Source organism: Gopherus flavomarginatus, chromosome 1, assembly GCF_025201925.1.
Source record: "Gopherus flavomarginatus isolate rGopFla2 chromosome 1, rGopFla2.mat.asm, whole genome shotgun sequence".
Taxonomy (NCBI): Eukaryota; Metazoa; Chordata; order Testudines; family Testudinidae; genus Gopherus; species Gopherus flavomarginatus.
In genome coordinates this window covers 153,768,514-153,782,264 of record NC_066617.1, presented here as the reverse complement: position 1 = coordinate 153,782,264, position 13,751 = coordinate 153,768,514, and the positions used below count along the sequence as shown (strand labels likewise).

General features: G+C 46.0%; 1 protein-coding gene across 1 annotated transcript in view; it reads left to right on the top strand.

Moving 5' to 3' along the window:
* LAG3 (lymphocyte activating 3) overlaps positions 1–13,751 on the top strand; it is a 326,415-nt gene that overhangs the window by 217,086 nt on the left and 95,578 nt on the right. The window lies entirely within an intron of this gene.

Below are 13,751 nucleotides of genomic sequence, written 5' to 3'. Positions count from 1 at the left end.
CATACCTTTGAAAACCATGAAATAGTGTGTACCTTAACTCTTCATCTCTGCAACCGAGCCTGATATCTATCTCCACCCCAGAGCTGGCAGTAGCCACTGGGGGTATGTCTACACTATGAAATTAGGTCGATTTTATGCAGTCAATTGTGTATGTCCCCACTAAGCACATGAAGTTGGCAGAATGCATCCTCACTACCGTGGCAAGCATCGACTCATGGAGCAGTGCTCTGTGGGAAGCTATCCCACAGTCTCCGCTGCCCATTGGAATTATGGGTTAAGTGCCCCACTGCCTGATGAGGCAAAAACATTGTCTCAGGTGGTTTTGCGTACATGTCATTACTCTCCTCTCCCCTCCCCTCCCTCCCTCCCTGAAAGCAACTGCAGACAATCTTTGCACCTTTTTGCCTGGGTTACCCGTGCAGACGCCATAGCACAGCAAGCATGGAGCCCGCTGTTGTAAACACTTCGCATTATACTGCAGTATGTGCAGAAGCTGGTTAAGAGACGGCATCATGAGGACGATTGTGAGGAGGACATGGACACAGATATTCCTGAAAGCACAGGCTGTGGCAATTGGAACATCATGGCGTCAGTGGGGCTGGTTGATACAGTGGAACACCGATTCTGGGCCCGGCAAACAAGTACAGACAGCTGAGACCGCATAGCGTTGCAGGTATGGGATGATTCCCAGTGGCTGCGAAACTTTCGCATGCATTAAGGCCACTTTCCTGGAACTCTGTGAGTTTCTTTCCCCTGCCCTGAAGCGCAGGAATACCAAGATGAGAGCTGCCCTGACTGTTGAGAAGCGAGTGGCAATAGCACTGTGGAAGCTTGCAATGCCAGACTGCTACCGGTCTGTCGGGAATCAATCTGGAGTGGGCAAATGTACTGTGGGGACTGCTGTGATTCAAGTAGCCAATGCAATCACTGACATTCTGCTATCAAGGGTAGTGACTCTGGGAAATGTGCAGGTCATAGTGGATGGTTTTGCTGCAATGGGTTTTCCTAACTCTGGTGGGGCGATAGACGGAACCCATATCCCTATCTTGGCACCAGAGCATCTTGCCAACCAGTACATAAACCGCAAGGGGTACTTCTCAATGGTGCTGCAAGCACTGGTGGATCAAAGGGACATTTCACCAGCATCAGCGTGGGATGGCTGGAAAAGGTGCATGATGCTTGCATCTTTAGGAACTCTGGGCTGTTTGAGCAGCTGCAAGAAGGGACTTACTTCCCAGACCAGAAAATTACCATTGGGGATGTTGAATGCCAATGGTTATCCTTAGAGGCCCGACCACCCCTTGCTCCCATGGCTCATGAAGCCATACACAGGCAGCCTGGACAGTAGTCAGGAGCAGTTCAACTATAGGCTGAGCAAGTGCAGAATGGTGGTAAAATGTGCCTTTGGACATTTAAAAGCTCACTGGTACTGTTTGCTGACTAGGTTAGACCTCAGCACAACCAATATTCCCATTGTTATTACTGCTTGCTGTGTGCTCCGTAATACCTGTGAGAATAGGGGGAGATGTTTATGGCTGGGTGGGAGGTTGAGGCAAATCACCTGGCTGCCAATTTTGAACAGCCAGACAGCAGTGCAATTAGAAGAGCACAGGTAGGCACGCTGCGCATCAGAGAGGCTTAAAGAATTTCATGACTGGCTAGTCTAGGGTGTGACAGTTGTATGTGTTTCTCCTTGATGCAAACCTGCCTCCTTTGTTGATTTTTAACTTCCTGTAAGCCAACCACCCTCTCCCTCCCCCTTCAATCACAGCTGGCAAAGGAAATAAAGTCACTATTGTTTTGAAACCATGCTTTTTTTTTTTATTTTTATTTTTAAAAGGGGGTGGGGGAGATACCTTATCAATTATCCCGGGTGGGGTGGGAAGGATAAGGCCACATGGCTTATTGTGGCCACATGGCTTATTGTAGCCACACTACAAATCAAAACTGAATGACAGCCATCTGTTGCTTGGGCCTTCCTCTGCAGTGCAGTGGCTAGGTGCCTATAGCCTCCCCCCTACCCCTTTTTCTTGGGCATCAGGGTGAGTGGGATATGGAACTTGGGGAGGAGGACAGGTGCTTGTACAGTGGATGCAGTGGTGGTCTGTGCTCCTGTTGGCTTTCCTGCAGCTCCACCAGATGCCTGAGCATGTCTGTTTGCTTCCCCTATTAGCCTCAGCATTGCATCCTGCCTCTTCTCATCGCAGTCACTTAATGCTTTCCTGGACTCTGCCATTGAATGCCTCCATGCATTCAGCTGTGCCCTATCTGTGGGAGGGCTACATGAGCTCAGAAAACGTCATCATGAGTGTGGGTTTTTTTGCCTTCTAATCTGTGATAACCTCAGGGATGGAAATGATGGGGGAGCATAGAAACATTTGCACCTGTGAGGTGTGGGGGGGGGGGATAAAAAAGGAGAGTAAAATTTAAGATGATACATTTCTGAGAACAAAAGGGAGAGTCTTTCACAGTGAATCAAGCAATTCACAGCAGACAGCACATGTGCTTTAGGTACAAGGTCGCATTGTGCCTTTTATATTGAGTGCCTGCTGGTATGGTGACACATCACACATGGCTGGGCAACAGAATTCAGTTTCCAGGCAGCCATGGTAAGCTATAGGGTACATGGGTTTGGCTTCTAACACCTTGATAACATGTGGGAATATTTTCAAACTGCAGCTCCCTCCTTTCCCAGAGCAAGCAATGCCGGTTGTGTTTGCCATTTAAAAGGAGGAGCTGTGGTTTTGGGGTGGATGTGCAGCACACACCTTCCTCCACCCCTCTACGTGGCTATTTGGGATGATCCCTTCACCCCTCTCCCTGATGCGTGGCTATTCTCAGGGATGATTCCTTTTAGTCAAGCACCAACAGCCCAGCATGAACGGGGTCCTTTTATTGTTCCCTTACAAAAATTCCCCTATTTTGATCAGTTGACCATGAATGATATCACTCTCCTCAGACTAACACAGAAAGATATAGACCGAATGTTGCTTGAATGCAACTAAAACCCAGGACCATTCACTGCCATTCTTTGTGCTGCAATGATTCCAGACTACTTGCTACTGGCTTGGCATGGTAAAGTGTCCTACCATGGAGGATGAAATAAGGCAGCCCTCCCTAGAAACCTTCTGCAAAGGCTTTCAGAGTCCCTCCAGGAGAGCTTCATGGAGATGTCCCTGGAGGATTCCTGCTCCATCCCCAGACATGTTAACAGACTTTTTCAATAGCTGTACTGGCCACAAATGCATCCCAAGTCTTCAGGGCAAATCAAACATTAAAGACTATTGATTTTAAATCCTGTACTGTAGTTACAAATGTGCACTCACCAGAAAGGACTTCTCCGCCTTCTGGGTTGGGGATCCCACCTTGGGAGGGTATTGGCTCCAGCGTGATGAAAAGTTCCTGGCTGCCGGGGAAAATGAATTCACCGCTTGCCAGCTGTGCATTCTCCTCCTCCTCTTCCTAATCCACAAAATCCTCCGTGTTGCGTGAGAATCCCCCCTTGCAGTTGTCCACGGACAGTGGTGAGGTAGTGGTAGGGTCCCCCAACCCCCGAACGCCCTGCAGCTGATCATAGATGCGGCACATAGGGGGCTCTGACCCAGAGTGACTGTTTGCCTCCTTTGTCTTGTGGTAGGCTTGCCTGAACTCCTTGACTTTCATGCAGCACTGCTGCGTGTCCCTGTTGTAGCCTCTGACCATCGTGCCCTGTGCGATTTTGGCATATATATCAGCATTTCTTCTTTTTGATCAGAGTTTGGCCTGCACAGATTCTTCTCCCCATACAGCAATCAGATCCAGTGTCTCCCGTTCACACCATGCTGGAGCTTGTTTGTGATTTTGGGGGGACTGTGTGGTCACCTGAGCTGCTGAGCTTGCCACGCTGACCAAACAGGAAATGAAATTCAAATGTTCACAAGGCTTTTGCTGTGTACCTGGCTAGTGTGTCTGAGTTGAAAGCACTGTCCAGAGCGGGGAGCACTCTAGGATAGCTCCCGGAGGCCAATAATGTCGATTTGCATCCGCACTACCCCAAATTCAACCCAGCAAGGTTGATTTTAGCACTGCTCCCCTCACTGGGGAGGAATACAGAAATTGATTTTAAGAGCCTTTGAGGTCAATGGAATGGAGTTGCTTGTGTAGACGCATTATAAAAAATGACCTAACATGGCTAAATTTGACCTAACCCTGTAGTGTAGACCAGAGCTTGCAGTAGTTCAGAAAGGATGTGTGTGCCTGTATCGTAATAAACAGACTTGAAGGACTATGAGAAGGTGCCATTGTTTGTGTTGTTCTAATGGCCTGAACTCCAGCATTTAGCTGTATGTACACAAGCTGCCTTTACTGTGCCAGGTGTAGCCGTATTGAACCTTGGATATGGATATGGAGTTAGCTGAACCCTCCCACCCACACATGATCCCCCCTGCACTGTTCTGACCTCCCCTTTCCCCCTAGAAGCAGCAGCAGCACCAAGGGGAATGGTGAGCCTGATGTCTCTTTGCCACTGCTGGAGGCAGTATGGGGAAGGAGAGCAGGGCTCGGTTCCTTCACAGGTGACGGCAGGGGAAGGTACTCAACTGCTTCCACCTTTCCTCCCAAGGTTCTTATTGAGGAAATTAGAGAGGCTATCAAAATTAAGAACCCAATAATAGTGGGGGATTTCAATTATCCCCATATTGACTGGGAACATTTCACTTCAGGACGAAATGCAGAGATAAAATTTCTCGATACTTTAAATGACTGCTTCATGGAGCAGCTGGTATGGGAACCCACAAGGGGAGAGGCAACTCTAGATTTAATCCTGAGTGGAGTGCAGGAGCTGGTCCAAGAGGTAACTATAGCAGGACCGCTTGGAAATAGTGACCATAATACAACAGCATTCAACATCCCTGTGGTGGGAAGAACATCTCAACAGCCCAACACTGTGGCATTTAATTTCAAAAGGGGGAACTATGCAAAAATGAGGAGGTTGGTTAAACAGAAGTTAAAAGGTACAGTGACTAAAGTGAAATCCCTGCAAGCTGCATGGGCACTTTTTAAAGACACCATAATAGAGGCCCAACTTCAGTGTATATCCCAAATTAAGAAACGCAGTAAAAGAACTAAAAAAGAGCCTCCGTGGCTTAACAACCATGTAACAGAAGCAGTAAGAGATAAAAAGACTTCCTTTAAAAAGTGGAAGTCAAATCCTAGTGAGACAAATAGAAAGGAGCATAAACACTGCCAAATTAAGTGCAAGGGTATAATAAGAAAAGCCAAAGAGGAGTTTGAAGAACGACTAGCCAAAAACTCCAAAGGTAATAACAAAATGGTTTTTAAGTACATCAGAAGCAGGAAGCCTGCTAAACAATCAGTGGGGCCCCTTGATGATCGAGATATAAAAGGTGCGCTTAAAGACAATAAAGTCATTGTGGAGAAACTAAATGGATTCTTTGCTTCAGTCTTCACAGCTGAGGATGTTAGGGAGATTCCCAAACCTGAGCCGTCCTTTGTAGGTGACAAATCTGAGGAATTGTCGCAGATTGAAGTGTCACTGGAGGAGCTCTTGGAATTAATTGATAAACTTAGCATCAACAAGTCATGGGACCAGATGGCATTCACCCAAGAGTTCTGAAAGAACTCAAACATGAAGTTGCAGAACTATTAACTAAGGTTTGTAACCTGTCCTTTAAATCGGCTTCTGTACCCAAGTTAGCTAATGTAACACCAATATTTAAAAAGGGCTCTAGAGATGATCCCGGCAAATACAGACTAGTAAGTCTAACGTCAGTACCGGGCAAATCAGTCGAAACAATAGTTAAGAATAAAATTGTCAGACACATAGAAAAACATAAACTGTTGAGCAATAGTCAACATGGTTTCTGAAAAAGGAAATCCTGTCTTACTAATCTATTAGAGTTCTTTGAAGGGGTCAACAAACGTGGACAAGGGGGATCCAGTGGACAGAGTGTACTTAGATTTCCAGAAAGCCTTTGACAAGGTCCCTCACCAAAGGCTCTTACATAAATTAAGTTGTCATGGGATAAAAGGGAAGGTCCTCTCATGGATTGAGAACTAGTTAAAAGCCAGGGAACAAAGGGTAGGAATTAATGGTAAATTCTCCGAATGGAGAGGGGTAACTAGTGGTGTTCTCCAAGGGTCAGTTCTAGGACCAATCCTATTCAATTTATTTATAAATGATCTGGAGAACAGGGTAAACAGTGAGGTGGCAAAGTTTGCAGGTGTCAAGGTATTATTCCCACTTTGAACTTTAGCGTCCAGAAAGTGGGGACCTGCATGTACCCCTCTAAACTTAATTCCGAGCTTAGATCTGATAGCGCTGCCACCAACCAGAAATTCCAGTGTCTGGTACACTCCCTGTCCCCACAAATCTTCCCTGGGGGACCCAAGACCCAAACCCCTTGGGTCTTAAAACAAAGAGAAATAAACCATTCCCCCTCCTTTCCTTCTCCCAAACTTCCCCTCCTTGGGTTACCCTGAGAGATACACTGATCCAAACTCCTTGGATCCTAAAACAGAGAGGAATTAACCTTCCCCCCCACCTCCTTTCCCCACACCAATCCCCTGGTGAGTTCAGACCCAATTCCCTTGGGTTTTAAACAAGGGAAAAAATCAATCAGGTACTTAAAAAGAAAGCTTTTAATTAAAGAAAGAAAAAGTAAAAATTATCTCTGTAAAACCAGAATGGAAAATGTTTACAGGGTCTTCAGCTATACATAGACTAGAGGGACTCCCTCCCCCCTAGCCTAAGTTAAAAGTTACAGCAAACAGAGGTAAAATATCCTTCCAGCAAAATACACATTTGCAAATAAAGAAAACAAACAAAAGACTAATCCGCCTTCTAGCTAGTACTTACTATTTAGAACATGAAAGACTGTTTTAGAAAGATTGGAGAAACCTAGTTGAACGTCTGGCCCCTCTTAGTCCCAAGAGAGAACAAAGAAGAAAACAAACAGCACAAACAAAGACTTCCCTCCACCAAGATTTGAAAGTATCTTGTCTCCCGATTGGTCCTCTGGTCAGGTGTCAGCCAGGTTCACTGAGCTTCTTAACCCTTTACAGGTAAAAGAGACATTAACCCTTAACTATCTGTTTATGACAGCAGGTGATACTAAACTGCTCAAGATAGTTAAGACCAAAGCAGACTGTGAAGAACTTCAAAAAAATCTCACAAAACTAAGTGGGCTTTTACCCTGGTTTTAATCTTCTGCCCTATACAAACGCTCTTTTCACAGATTTGGAGGTGCTTTAAGCCTGAGCTAGCTGCCCCAGCTGGGATTGTGAGTTAGTGCCTGGACTCTGATTTAATTTGGGCTGGAACCCACCCACATTACAGTCAGAACATACACATTAATTTTCTTGAATCTAATTCTCCCTGAAGACAAACAAGTTAGCCTTCAATTAGCGGGGAAGCAGTCATAGGACTTGGCTACACTTGCAGCTGTAGAGTGCTTTGGGTTAAACCAGCCTTCGGAGAGCAGACTAGGGAAATCGCTGCAGTCTGTCCACACTGAGAGCTGAAAGCACATTGGCGTGGCCACATTTGCGGCATTTGCAGCAGCATTGGGAGCGGTGGATTATGGGTAGCTATCCCAGTGTTCTAGTGGCTGAAACATGCTTTTCAAGTGGGTGTGGGGTGGAGCAGGGCTGCCCAGGGGGGAGGGAAAGTGGGGCAATTTGCCCCGGGCCGTGCAGGGGCCCCCACATGAGTTTTTGGCAGGTCTTTGGTGGCAGGTCCTTCAGTGCTGCCCAGCAGGCCCGGAGCGAGTGAAGGCCCCGCTGCCAAAGACCCGGAGCTTCTTCTGCTACGGATCTTCAGTGGCAAGTCCTTCACTTGCTCTGGGACCCGCCGCCGAAGTGCCCCAAAGACCCAGAGCGGAAGGACCCCCACCGCCGAAGAACTAGACCCCCTGAATCCTCTGGGTGGCCCTGGGGTGGAGTGTGTTGTTTGTATGTGAGGGGAGAGAGAGAGTGGGTTTTTGGAGTGCTGAGAGTGTCAGCACACTATCTTGTAAATTCAGATCTCCCTAACCCCCCTGCCTGTCACTCACTCACTCACTCAGTAAACGTTTGTTTGGCGCCGTTGCAGATAAGCAGCTGCTGAAATGACACACTGAAAAGGCACTTGCGCATTCCTCAGCCGATTTCACAACGAAAAGAAGAGAGGCCACTTGACTTAAGGGGATTATGGGATGTTTCTGGTGGTCAGTCAGAATGCTGTAACATAGCTTCTCATTCACACTAGCCCAGGGGCATCTCAGCCAATACACAACAGCCGTTATTACCCTTCTCGTGGAGGTGGAGTACCAGGAGCGCTCTAGCCAGGGAGTCAGAGCGCTCTATGTGCCTTTCCAGTGTGGACGGGGAGTAAGGTAGAGTGCTCTCAGATGCTTTATAGCAGTATAAAGTGCCAGTGTAGCCAAGCCCATAGAGCATCTCAACACAAAGAGCCATGGGATATTATGTCCCTTGTCACAAGCAAGTGAGTGCAGCACCAGTCAGGATGCAGTAGTTCAGGTAGGGATTTGCGGTGTGGCTTCTCATACCCAGGTCATGCTAACCGGGTGCTAATCACTCAGGTTATCTCTGCAGGCAAGCATACCCTAAGAGGATGAACTACCCCATTCATCTCAATGGGTGTTCACTTCTCCAGTCCCCCACACTGCTGTGTACGTGTTGGATGCACTGAGCACGTTTGCTCAGACCCAGTCTGTCATGCCTAGTGCTGTCCAGCAGTTCAGTGAGTGTCCCAGCACAGAACTGATTTGTCCTTCCTGGGAATCATGCACTAGCCTCTCCTGTGTCATTTTCAGTGTAGCAATAAATCACGTCCATATCAACCTGGCCTCACACCACTATACCAGATGATGTATTCTGGTCACAATACTATGCACCAAATTGTTGCAGGAAGGGACTTTGGCAGATAAGTAGGCAGCATTAAGGGTAACCTTGTGGGATGCCAAACTGCCTCAAAATTGTACCCACCCACATCATATTCCCAGAAGAACTCCTTGGTGGCCCCAGATACCAAACATGAAGCATAGCAAAGACATCTCCCAAGAAGAGAATTCAAATTCCTGGTCCTTAGACTTGGGATAATGCCTGCTCCCCTAAACCACCAGGCATGTGCGTTACTGAGGCCTTGACTACATGGGGAAAAACTGACTGATAACAGTTTTTTTGAAATAGACTATTCCAATTGTGAAAGTAGAATGAATTAAATTGTAAAAATAAGAATGGATTAAAGAAATGTTGCATGTACCTTTAAGCAGAATAAGAAATGTTGAAATACAGGTGCCAGGAAAAGAAACATTAGGCATAAACAAGGGTGCTAATGGCGAAACATTAACAGAGGATCGGTAATAGTTAGTAAGGAAATAAGATATGCATGCCTAGCCCAGGTAACCTTATCAGATTCTGCTTCCTTTGTTATCTTGTTAAGTGCTTGCCCTTTTATCTGTATAAATAAGATAGTCTGTGTCTTGCATGGTGCTCACATTATCTGGGTGTTATTAGCAGAGCGCTGTGCTAATAAAACAGAGTGGTCTGACAAACTGTGAGTCCTGAGTCTAACTTAGACACAATGTAGCTCTTACAGTGTAAATTAGCTAACCCAGACTAACTCCCTTGTCTGTACACTCTATTCTGGAATAATATGATTTTATTCAGGAATAACTACTCCACTTCCCCAAATTACTTTTATTTCAGAATATACAATCCACATGGATTCCAGAATAGCTATGCCGGTGAATTACCTTGCATAGCCAACCCCTTGGTGTGTCATACATAAAGGAGTTTGGGAGTTGTCTGTAGAACTGGGAAGAGGTGCTAAATCATTTGTAGTGCAAAAACATATTGAAATACTGGGTTTCCAAACTTGAGCTCGATACTACTGAATAGCTGAGCTCCAGGCAGCCCAGTGATATAAATTTCATGAGGGTCAAAGCCACATTTTTTCCTTTACTCTGTGCAAAAAAGTTATAAGAAGGTGAAAAGTTGAAAAGCAGCTCAATCTGGGGATACATAAGAAACTGGAGAAATGGTCTGAAGTAAACAGGATGAAAATCAATAAGGACAAATGCAAAGTACTCCACTTAGGAAGGAACAGTCAGTTGCACACACGCAAAATGGGAAATGACTGCCTAGGAAGGAGTACTGTGGAAAGGGATCTGGGGGTCACAGTGGATCACAAGCTAAATATGAGTCAACAGTGTAACGCTGTTGCAAAAAAAGTGAACATCATTCTGGGATGTATTAGCAGGAATGTTGTAAGCAAGACACAAGAAGTAATTCTACAGTTCTGCTCCACGCTGATTAGGCCTCAAATAGAGTAGCGTGTCCAGTTATGGGTGCCACATTTCAGAGAAAGTCCAGAGAAGAGCAACAAAAATGACTAAAGGTCTAGAAAACATGACCTATGAGGAAAGATTGAAAAAACTGGGTTTATTTAGGCCGGAGAAGAGAAGACTGAGGGGCGAATCTAACAGTTTTCAAGTACATAAAAGGTTATTACATGGAGGAAGGAGAAAAATTGTTCTCTTTAACCTCTGAGGACAGGACAAGAAGCAATGGGCTTAAATTGCAGCAAGGGAGGTATAGGCTGGACATTAGGAAAAACTTCCTAACTGTCAGGGTGGTTAAGCACTGGAATAAATCGCTTAGGGAGGTTGTGGAATCTCCGTCTTTGTAGATTTTTAAGAGCAGGATGGACAAACACCTGTCAGGGATGGTCTGGATAAATAGTCTTGCCTTTGATTGCAGGGGACTGGACTAGAATACCTCCTGAAGTCCCTTCCAGTCCTATGATTCTATGAAACCTTGAATAAAATGCATTACACATGCACCTCAAAGTTTGCCTCACCCCTGTTGTGATGTACACACTTTCAAGACAATTTCCTTATGCATGTGGGTTTCAGAGCAATTGGATTATTAAAAACAGCTTCTTTTTGGAGACCTGAATCTCAGGACCCTCCCTGGACCAATTTGCTTAACATTTGCATCACTAACTCTGCAACTAATTCTGATAAGGCAAAGCAATTTTCAAAACAATCTGTATACGTGTGTAGATTTTAGAGAGTATTTTGAAATTTCAGCTCTTAAAAAGCTCTGCTGCACATTAAAAATGGTTCACCAATAAGAACAGGGGTGGGCAAACTTTTTGGCGCAAGGGCCACATCTGGGTATGGAAATTGTATGACAGGCTGTGAATACTCATGAAATTGGGGTTTGGAGGGTGGGAGGGCTCTTGGGTGAGGCTGGCAATGAGGGGTTGGGGATGCAGAAGGGTGCACCAGGCTGGGACTAAGGGGTCTGGAGGGCAGGAGGGGGATCAGGGCTGGGGCAGGGGGTGGGGCATGGGAGGAGTTTAGGGGGACAGGTTCCGGGTGGCACTTACCTCAAGCAGCTCCCAGAAACAGAGACATGTCCCCTCTCCAGCTCCTACACGGAGGTGCGGCCAGGAGGTTCTGCGTGCTGCCCTGTCCACAGGCGCTGCCCCTGCAGTTCCCATTGTTTGTGGTTCCTGGCAGCGCTTGGAGTGGGGAAAGCATGTGGAGCCCTCTGGCTGCCCCTATGTATAGGAGCCGGAGGGGGGACATGCCACTGCTTCTGGGAGCCATGCAGAGTGAGACAAGATCTCTACCCCACTCTCCAGCCTGAGCGCCAGAACAGGGCAAGCCCCAGACCCCACTTTCTGGCAGGAGCTTGAGGGCCGGATTAAAACGTCTGGAGGGCTCGATGTGGCCCCCAGGCTGTAGTTTGCACACCACTGAATAAGAACAATTATACTGCCTTTACTGGGTGAAAAACACACAAAACCAGCCCCTACACCTGAGAATAAGAATGTGCACATCGACTGTTCTCAGAATTCTGCAAAGAAAAGCACTGGAACTCACAATCCTTAGGTGGTGTACAGGTTTAAGGACTACTACATAGGCTCTTAAGACATCAAAGAGTTTCTATAGGTCCGGGCGCCCAGGTGTGGGAACCCAGATTAGACAAACCTGGATAAGAGCATCTACACTGCTATGCTGTGGAACTCATCTCTGCTGAGAGCCAGTTCTGGACCAGGACCGCAAACATGGTGTAAGGTTATCTGATTAAAATATGACCATATAGATCATTGTTGCAACTACTGTTATATATTTGCAACAAATCTTGTACAAAACGTGGCATGTAAGTTGTTTGTGAAAAGGTTATGATTTACTGAATATGATTATGCTATTTGTATGCATGTATCATTTTTATATTTGAAGTTTTGAGCATTGGCTCCATACCTGTATTTCAAATATGTTTTCTCCTGGGGAAACACCCATCAGGTAGTTAGCCAGCACATCTTGGAGGGACTATTCAAATTGTGTGGCCCCTCAAAAGGACACTTAACTCACAATGGACCATGGAAGACACCCATCTACACTGAATGGACTGTCCTGCAAACATGCTGTCTGAAGTATAGGTAATGGTTTCTTGCAATGACTAAGCGAAATCGGACATGTGATTTGGATATGTGACTCCAACCACCATCTTGTTACTGTGCTGTTTCCAGAGTAAGAACAGTGGGATTCTCTCCACATGGCAGAAGATATAAAAGGCCCTGGAAACACCTCATTTTTGCCTCTATCCTTCTCCAGCCTCTTTCCTGCCCAAACCTGTGGACTTTGGACTATATTAATGGGAGCATTCTAACCAATGGACTGAGGACCTTCCAATTATTTGGAAACAGCCAGAGACTTGACTTAAGCCAGCAGTTTACTCCATCACTCCAAGAACTTTGCATTTATTGTATGTATTTAATTCCTTTAACCAATTTTAACTCTCACGTTTCTTTCTTTTTATGAATAAACCTTTAGATTATAGATACTAAAGGACTGGCATCAGTGTGATTTTTGGGTAAGATCTAAGTTATATATTGACCTGGGTGTGTGGCTGGTCCTTTGGGATCAGAAGAACATTTTATTTGAAGAAATTGGTTTTAAAGAACCACTCATCTCTAAATCCAGTGGTTTTGGTGGTGATATAAGAACTGGAATGCCTAAGGAAACCACTTTTATGACTTCTTGTTAGCCAGTGTGGTGAAAGAGAAGTTTACTTTTGTTGCTGGTTTGGTGTGTCCTATGAGGGATTAGCCACCAGTCTTGGAGTGTATCTGCCATATTTTTCAGCTGTTTGTCCTGAATTTGGCATCCTCAGTTGTGACCCTCCCCCCCGAGGCACGGTTACACATAGCATGGTGGTATCACATTGGCATGCAGACCTGGGATGGCCAGGAGTGGCTCCAGAACATCCACATGAGGAAGAACAAGGTCATGGAGCTTGCCCTCGCCCCTCAGTGCCAGGACATGCAGATGAAGAGGGACATACTAGTACATAAGTGGGTTGCTATTGCCATCTAGAAGCTGGCCTCCTTGGACTGCTACAGGTTGGTGGCTAGCCAGTTTTGTGTTGGCAAGTCCACTGCTGGTGCTGTGGTGGTGGAGGTTTGTGAGGCAATTTTTGCCAGTAGTTTACCCACAGGTGGTAGATTGCTAATGTCTCTGAAATAACAGCTAGTTTTGAGCAAATGGGGTTCCTGAACAGTGCTGGGACTACTGATGGCACTCATGTGTCTGTTCTCTGCTCCCCACAAGATGCACATCAATATACCAACTGGAAAGGATACTACTGTTTCATTAAATGAGCTTTCGTTGACCACAGAAGGAGGTTTGTGACTGCCAATGTGGGAAGCACTGACAGGATGCAGGATGCCCAGGTGC